At 40.3% G+C, this 9,227-nt stretch overlaps 1 pseudogene; it reads right to left on the bottom strand.

Annotated features, from left to right (window-relative positions):
* Nucleotides 1–8,096: 8,096 nt before the first annotated feature.
* On the bottom strand, nucleotides 8,097–8,374 carry LOC100944239 (annotated as a pseudogene).
* Nucleotides 8,375–9,227: the final 853 nt, after the last annotated feature.

Here is a 9,227-nt window from a genome sequence, read left to right as displayed (position 1 = left end):
GGAGATGGGTCTGACTCGGACTCGGACTTGTCAGCCTCGCTCAGAAAGGACCAGCCAGTTAAGGCAGGGTCATCTCTCACTAGAAGGCACCCTCAGGAACTTCCCCAAGGGGTTGCAGCAGTAGCAGCAGCCGCTGCCGCAGGTACCAAGACCCACCAGGACCCTCAGCCCCTGCGACCACCTTGCACTCTGGTCCCTCCCCCAGGCCCGTCGGTGATCTAGGAGCAAAGAAAATCCGATAACTGCAGGGGACTCTTGAGTTCAACCCGTCTACCTACCCCCATATTTTATCAAAAGAATGGACAGAACCCGGCAAGGTGGGGTGACTTAGCTAAAGCCACACGGCAGGACGGTGGCAAAGCCGGTTAGGTTAGAACTCGGGTCTATGCAGATGCGGTGGCATCTCGCGGCTGTGTAGGGCTTGGGAAGCTCTGCTCAAAGAAAACGGCAGGGCATTGCTGGCCCGAGAGAAGGGCGCAGCAACTTGTGACAGGAGGTCACTGCTACCCACCTTCAGGACAGAGTGGGCAAAGAGCAGCTGGCCACAGCGCCAGGCTACACCTGAACGCGCCCCTTCACTCTAAAAGTACCCCGGGTTGCATGTTAAATGGTGCGGTCATCCTAGAAAAAGAGCCATCTGCTTTGAATTCCCCAGATACTTACGCAGACTATGCGGATAACCGGAAAGTTGCACTTACTACGTCTTCGAGCCCTCAGTCTCCCCAGACTCCCCAAATTCCTTTCCCTCCATCCTCGCACCAGCGACCCCTACTCCCGCTCCCCGCCCACCAGGTACGCACCAGCTGCTCCCGGAGCTGCCCGTCGTGCCTGGCCCAGGTGCCCCGGCGATCCGGCTCGCCCAGCCTTTCCGGGCTCGGAGCCGCGACGCGCGCTCTGGCTCCTTGTCGCCTCTACTGTGCGCGGGGATGCGGCCGCGTCTGAGCAGCTGGGCTGGGACGCAGCCAGGAGGTGGCAGCTACTCTGGGGGAGGAGGGAGCGGTCGCCGCGTCCCGCCCCCGGACGCAGAGCGCGGCTCCCAGGCAGTGTCCGGCTCTCGGGGAAAACCCCGCCTGAGGACCTCCCGGAGGCAAGAGCCACCGTGGCCCTGCCCTGCCAGCGCGCTGCGGAGAGCTGTTTCTTCCTGCGAGTGCGTTCACACACAACTAATCATCCGTGATCGCCACAGAACTCGCGTCCTCCCTGCGTGCCACTCCCAGTTCCCCTGGGTGACTGACAGGGTCTGTTAAGAATTTGCCCGATGTGCAGAGAATTTCAGTTCCCTTCCTGACTCTGGGACGTGCCTCGGGTTTTGCGCCAGTTTGTGCCGGCCCCGGGCCTGAGCTCAGGTGTCACAAGGTTGCTTTCTGATCTAATCTTGGATTTTGAAGAAGGTAGAAACCAGTTTTCTTATCTGCACCCAGAATGTGGGTCTTCGCACTTACTCACAGATTATTTTAGCAGATTGGGAAGGAGCATGCGATGCGGGGAACTTTTTTACGCAAAGAAAAGCAGAAAAGAACGTATATCAAGTTTCTCTTTCAGATTCTCATTCAGGAAAATAAAGTCCTGACTATTAAGGTCTCGTTGTGCCCTACAAAGCCACTAACTGGGCGAGGCTGCTGCTGAAAAATGAAGGATTTATCAGCTTCCTGAGAAAGTGATTTCTCACTGAAGATCTGTCATCCCTCTAGTTTCCTGAAAGTGACACTTTTCAAAGTGTTCTCAGCACTAACCCGCTTACTCAGATCGTGCTCTGGCTTCCCACCCAGACTTACGACTGCTGCCACTTCACTACCGACTGCTTCAGATTCTCTCTTTAGGCAAAATCTGTGTGAAATATGAAAACATAACCCCGTAAATATTTCATTTTAATTAACACTTCAGCTTCTGCTAATGGTACCATACTCAGACTTTTTAAATTATTTAATATCCATACTCCCACAATATAGCCATCCTTATCTCTATTTTCAGATAATAAACTGAGGCTTGGTGAGGTTAGCTATTTTGAATAAGATTAAATAGCTAGGAGGAACCCAGATCAGTTTTGAACTCAGGTCTTTCTGTCTTCAAGGTTCAATAGCATCCTTTAAATTATACCTTGTTGACACAGTTTTTCTAAATGGTGACGTAAATACCTTTTGTTGTCTAAGACCATAGTTACTTGTGTGGTTATACAAACATTAATCAAAGAGACTGAGAATTATTTATATATTTAGCATATATTATTATGTGGCATATTTATTATTATTAAAACTTCAAACTTATTATTTGGCATATTTCTAAGGCCTAAGATCATTATTTTATATAATAAAACATGTTATCTCAGGCAAATTATTCTAAGCCCTATGTAACTTAAAGATCCTATGATAGAGAGTGATGCTAAAATGTTTGAACTTAGGAGTTATAGTACCATGATTAGATTTTTATGATTCTGCAAACATAATCCTTATACTCAGAACATTTGCTTTCTAAAACCTGTATTTTTGATAAATTTGATAAACCCATGAGACCTCACAAATATGCTTTTGAACTACTATTTGAAGACCACTAGAATATTTGTCCCAAAGACTATCTCTTCCATGCTTAGAGTAGTACCTGCGTAAAGTAGGTGTCTAATAAGTAGTTTTTAAATGAATAAATGGTATCCTCATTTTCTCATATAAGATAAAATAATGACTTACAAAACCAATATTTCTGGAATGCCTTTGTCTGTTTAGAGTAGACTAAAGATTTTTGCGACCTTTCATTTCTATTAGGAAAGGAAGGAGGTGATGCAGGAGGTTTGACATCACTGCTGTTGGGAATGCTAGACAGAACCTGATCATAAATCCAAACAAGTATTTTTGAGTCCAAGAATTCGTGGTAACAGTAGTTCCGCTCAATTGTGTGAATTACTGTCAAATATATGACTCACAAAGTTTAACTAATCCAACTTGGGGATTGTGCCAAGTGATATAATGGAAAGACAAGGAGAAAGCTTGGAAGCTATTTTTGAGAGGGCTATGAGATTAGCTTTAGATAGGAAATAAGTAGAGACAAAAATCAAGGAGAAAAAGGAGGAGGCAAGGAACCAAAAATCTCCATCAAATGAGAGAGTGGAAGATAAGAAGTTGTAACTGGGAAATGGGACAGTTCCTTTGAAGTTTTAGAAGTATAAAGATGGCATGGTTTATGGAGGATCTGTGGGTGGTGTTGGCTGCCACAGAATGAAAATCAAGAAATTGAGAACTAGGATATTGAAAAAACTGTCTACATAGACACTGAAGCCACCAATAGTCATCCGATAGGATAAAAAAGGAGTGGGTCCAATAACAAAGACTTTCATGAAGGTAGTGGACTGACCCAGAACTGAGGGGATGATTCTGCACAGTTGGGGCAGGAGGTGCATGTCCAGGGAGGAAGATCCTAAGTGAATCAAGGGTTGACATAAGAAAGAGGTATAATTTCTATTTTTTTAAATTTTATTTGTGTCTTAGGATCAATTTTGGGGAATGATCCATGAGCTGACAAGAAGAATGTACACTCAGCATTACTGAGGGGCAATGTTCTGAACATGTCTCTATACCTTACAAACATAGACAATGGAGCCTAATCATAGGTACCCTTATGTTAATCCAAAATATAACATAATATACGGTAATATAATACAATATGTAGACAGATAGAAAAATAGATAGACAGATAAATGCATAAATAATAAATAAGGAAACCCATACCCTTTAGCAGTCACTTCCCTCTCCCCCACTACCTCTCCAACCCCGGCAACCACTAACCTACTTTCTGTCTCTATGATGCAGTTTATGTCAAATAAATTTTGCATTTACCTGGAAAAAAAGTAAGAAAGAAAGAAGTAGTTACCAGTTCAGAAGCAATACTAGGGAGCCGCAGGGATGTCAGTGCTTCCCCCCATGGAGTGTGAGACGAAAAGCAGTCTACCTTGAAGGGATTCCAGGGGGAACTATTCTCAAAACAATCTGATTTTTACTTAAATCCAGAAAATGGATTATCTGAATAGTTTATAAAGGTATGGGATTTTTCAATATCAATTGAGGATTTTGCAAAGTCAGAGTAATTAAATGGAGGAGACAGGGCCAGCTTTGTGGGCCTGCAACCTGTGCAGTCAAATGGAGCTTTACTTTTAAGAAGATCCAATTTCCAAAGAAAGTATTCCTACATTATCTTTGTAGTCATGCACTTCTCCTGCTCTTGGTCAGTGGGACATTGTTTTGTGGAGAAGCAGGATATACAGAAAGGACACTGAAAACAGAAAACCTGGGGTTCTAACCCCTCAACGCCACCTGTAGCTGCACAATCTCAGCAGAGGCAGTTTTCTCATGATGGAAGGGAAAACTCGTAGAACCAGCACATTGTAGCCCGTGATTGGATTAATATGCACAGCTGTGATTTAATAAAAAAAAAAAAACACCTCAGGACTAAAGGATTGTCTTGCTCTAAAAGTCCATATGTCTCTGAATTGATTTCTTTAGTAAATCCAAATCCTTCCTGACATTTAGAACACTTTCCCCACCTACCTGCATCTCACTGTCATTCTTATCATTTCCTAGCACAAAGCCTATTTTCTCAGTAAGCACATCCATTGGCCCGTCCTTATTCCACTTCCTTATCCATTTGTCATGTTTGGTGCAGGAGGATGGACTTATTTGTACAACCTTCCACTCTTAAGCAATGTCACTTAATTTCTTCAAAAATCTGCTGTTCAAACACAATCTACTTTTGGAGGCTTGTTAATCATTTTTTTTTCCACTTTGGATCAATTCATTCACATATGCCTTAAGTCACTATCCAAACTTCATAGACTTTCCTTTTTCGTGTTTGGGGATTATAGCAAATGTTAATTATAAAAGAAAAATATCATCGTATGTTTTTGATAGGCCCTTAAAACTTTAAATGTTATTATCTTCTAATTCTACTGTCAGTTTGTCAGGACCAGGTTCTTACATTCCAAACTGGCATTTTCTAACTTCTTCCAGATGCTTCGGGACAAATTAAAAAACTTGCTAACCATCTAACCATCCACTGGTACCACAGTGACCAAATGTCTAGCACAAAGTGGGCATTCAATAAATATTTTTGATTGATTATACCTTTCTACTCTGTCATAATTACAAATATATATACACAAATTTACCAACCATTCTCCCTCCTCTGTTCAACATGATGACCTTAAAATCCAGGCAAAATCATAAAAACAAATTGAAGAAGTCAAAAACCTAGCAAAGATAACCTTATGATTTGCCAGCATGTGGTAATTTATTTGCCCAGATAAGCTTTATTTACAGTAATATTTCAAAATAGTTTAAAAATTTTTCAATATATACTGTACTTGTTTGTGTATAAATTACTCTGTAAGATCACTAATACAGATTCATAAAGTCTGAGGTGAAGATCCTAAGATTAGATCTAAGATGAGATGCTCAAAATAATTAAAAAATGAATTCACAGCTTCTAACACAGAAAATCTTGATGTTTCTACTATTTTCTCTTATTAGGACATGTTAGAAAATATATATTGTATTAGAACTTTAATAAGGATTATTTTATAATATTTATTATATTATTCAGAGTCGATATTATTATGGTTTTGAATTATTCAATAACTACAGATAAATATAATGAATTTAAGTTGCCTTATAAAATGAGTGTGATCTTTTTGGATTTAAATAAACTCTGACTAACTGCTCATACATGACTGTTGGTATTTGCGAGGGATAGTCTCCAAAACAAGAGAAGCTTCTGAGATGATCCTGAGACATTGGATTTTAAGGCTACTCTCTTTGAAAAATTTCCTTGGAAACCTAAAACTTAAACTTAACACTATTGATACAAATATCCTTGTAAGTTATTTTTTGTTTGTTTTCTGTTTTTAATTTCCCTAGAGACACCAAGATTTCATCTATTAGAAGTTGTGAATTCAGTGTTTAATTATGATGAGCATCTAATTTTAGATCTAATGTACAGGAGTGAGAAAAGCTATAAAAATTACCATTAGCCCATAAATCCAAAGCAAATATTAATAATGACAAAAAATTTCATTGCTTAATTAAAAGTGTCTTAGCAATTAAAATATAATCATTAACATCAACATTTTTCAGGTCTTCTTAGATAAAATGCATCTTATTAATGATTCCCTTCATTAGTTGCAACTCTGGACAAAATTTTAAAGAAAGCAAAGCCTTTCCTCTTTCTGCATTGTTTTCATCTTCCCAACCACTCACATGTCTCCTGGGAAGCACAAGTGGTTTTAAAACCACACTGACCCTATCAACAGCTTCCTGAGCAACACTCTTTGGGGTCAACAGTGAGGAAGTGGAGCAGAGTAATTGACAATGGAGAAAGAACTTTAGGGAGAAAATAATGTCTGAGAATAAACAGTTGATTTCTCATAGTTAGAGTTGAAACACCACTCAAACCTTAGCATTACCAATTAATAGATACGTACAAGATAAATCTTTCTCCCAACCTTGTATTGATAGAGAAAGAAAGGGAAAGAAGAGAGGGGGCCCACAGTTAACCACCTTGAAGATTTAATAGGCAAGCTCCTTGATATCCTGAGTTATTCCAAACTACAGTTGATCCTTGAACAACATTGCCATTAGGAGTGTCAATTCTCATGCAATCTGCATATAACTTTAAGTTTTGTGAGGTAAGATTAGAAAAAAGTCATCAGCCTCCAGCTTATTTTGCTCCTCTACTGAATGAAACTTTTTGAGCACTCTGTCTCATGTCCCTTCATTTACGAGGTGTTCTGCTTTGTCTAGAAGGAACAAGAACTATTCCCACTTTGTGTCACCTTTCTGATTGTTCCCTGGGTTCCTATACATGGTTCTTTCCCAGATAAGTAGTTTTCTCATATGGGTAAACCCATAGATGCCCAACGGTACACCTGAGTAGATCTGGAGGTGTTAGGAGCTCTTTCTCTGTACAACTCCCTCTTTGGGGCCTTTCCTCTGCAACTTCTAGGTCCTCTGGCTGTCCAGATGACCAGTTCCTTCTCTCAAGGCTGGGAGATAACAGGCTCGCTCTGAACTCTCCCTCCCTGGGCTATAACCTGGACACTCGCTCCGGACACTGAGTTGTGGTGATCATCTGCCCTCCTCACTGATTCCTCCTTCTCAGGGATCATTATCCTGTGCTCCCCAAAGTTCAATATCTGGAAACCATTGTCTTATGTATTTTATCTGCTTTTGTAATTGTTTCAGGCAAAGGGTAAGTCTAGCTTTTATTACTCCCTCCTGACTAGAACAAAAGTTCATATAGTACTTTTTTCTTTCTGTTTTGTGTTTGTTTTCATATAAATCCCTCCCCTCAAAATACTTGGTGATAGTTCTGTGCACACAATGGATTTTTTTTTCTGTTGCTTGTTATTTCTATAACTTCATTATTCTTTGTTTTACCTCAGTCTGTCAGCTATGCCAAGTAGCTTTATTCCTCCTGCAGTAGGCCTATTCATAATTTTTTTCTAAGCTTCTATTTTCTGTTTAGTATTTCTCATAATAAAGAAAACAGTTCGATTTAAACCCGAAGTTTATTTAAGCCACAGGGAAAACTATTGAGGGTTCTTTTTTTTAAGAGTAATTTATCCCTCCTTAATAACAGATTGCCTTACATGGAACAGCTATGTACAAATAAAAGTTATAAAATTGTCCTTGGTGTTACAATGATAAATGAAAAACATTGAAATGCCCCAATTGAACAACGTATGCAAGGTTTTTTGTGTCGTCGTTTTTTTTTAGGACTGAACAAAATGACTTACTGAAATATAAAGATCAGAACTGAATGAGCATGCCCCTAGTGGAGAAAGGAGGTATTTTCATAGAACCAGTATTTCCCCCATCCCATCTCTGCTTGATGTCCATTGCCATTGGTCCTTAAGATTTTTTTAAAAAGCAACATGCTTGTGTACCTACACCAGTTACCCTATGTACAATAGAGAAATGAGGAGGGGGGAAATGAAAGAATAGAGGAAACTGGACCGTAGTAGTCAGGATGTGGTGGAACCAAATTGCAGCTTTATAACTGAACATGTAATCTTGGTCGGTGAGAACAGAGTTCAGCAGCGAAGTACCGGGTTCTCTTTAGTAGACCCCTCCTGTCTGCTGTTGGAACACGTCGGTTGTACCCTCACCCCCCCCTTCCAACTGTGCAGGTGTGTCTGTTTCACTGATTGCCCTTCCAACCGGAATCTGATCTGCCTCACTGACAAACCCTGTCGTTCACCGTAGGCTTTCCTACTAAGTGCTGTGTATGTCGCAGTCTTAAACTGCACCACAGACCCATCCTGTCCCGCCACCTTCAAATTAATATGATTGTTGTTCTCAGTCTTGACTCCTTCTTTAGGCTTTTTGTTGGTCATGGCAAGCACTGGCGTCTCCTCCACTGTCGCTTCACAAAAGAGACACCAGGTCTAAACCAAACGCACACTCAGGCACTGCCGGGAGCTGCAGAAGACGGAGGCGGCAGTGAGGGACCAGGGACCACGCAACGGACTCTTGATAAATGTTTTGGGCTAAAGGAAGTAAATCTCAAAGCAAAAGGAAAATGTACTTATATTTTATAAAGACGAAAGCCTGTCTGGAAAATTCTGCAGAAGACACAATTTTGAGATCACATTCTCAGCTCTGTTCTGTAGCTTTAAATGTTTATAGACAATGATAATAGATACTAAAATTTTGTTCAGAAATTCAGTAAGGGATTTGCATTAGGTTTGACTAAGATAGTCTTAACTAGAATAAGACTGAAATTTTACCTGTGTTGCTTTTGAAATATTCTAGGGGCGCCACCTGTGGCTCAAAGGAGTAGGGCACCAACCTCATATGCCAGAATTGGCAGGTTCAAACCCAAACCCCACCAAAAAAAGAAATATTTTAACAATTGTGACTATTATCTGTTTATAAATTATTCATTATCAATAAGCCATGCTTTGAAACTTATCTGGTGAAGTCATCACCAATATCAACCTTAATGATACAACTCAAGAAGCCAGACAAATAAAAAATACTTCCCAGTTCAATGGTGCTAGTCTCTTCAGCTTTTACATCAACTTAACAGGTCCTTGTTAATAAATGCCTTCCATTTTCCATTTCCTCCATAAAACATTTCTACAATACTTATTTATAAACAGTCTAAACAAATTTCTGCTATAAAAAGATTGAAAACCATATAAACTTTTGCTACAGTCAACTTTTTTTCTAGCCTAACCCCACTTT

This window comes from Otolemur garnettii, unplaced genomic scaffold (genome assembly GCF_000181295.1).
Source record: "Otolemur garnettii isolate 467f Iridium unplaced genomic scaffold, OtoGar3 scaffold00002, whole genome shotgun sequence".
In the NCBI taxonomy this organism is placed as follows: Eukaryota; Metazoa; Chordata; class Mammalia; order Primates; family Galagidae; genus Otolemur; species Otolemur garnettii.
This window is presented reverse-complemented; position numbering and strand designations above follow the sequence as displayed.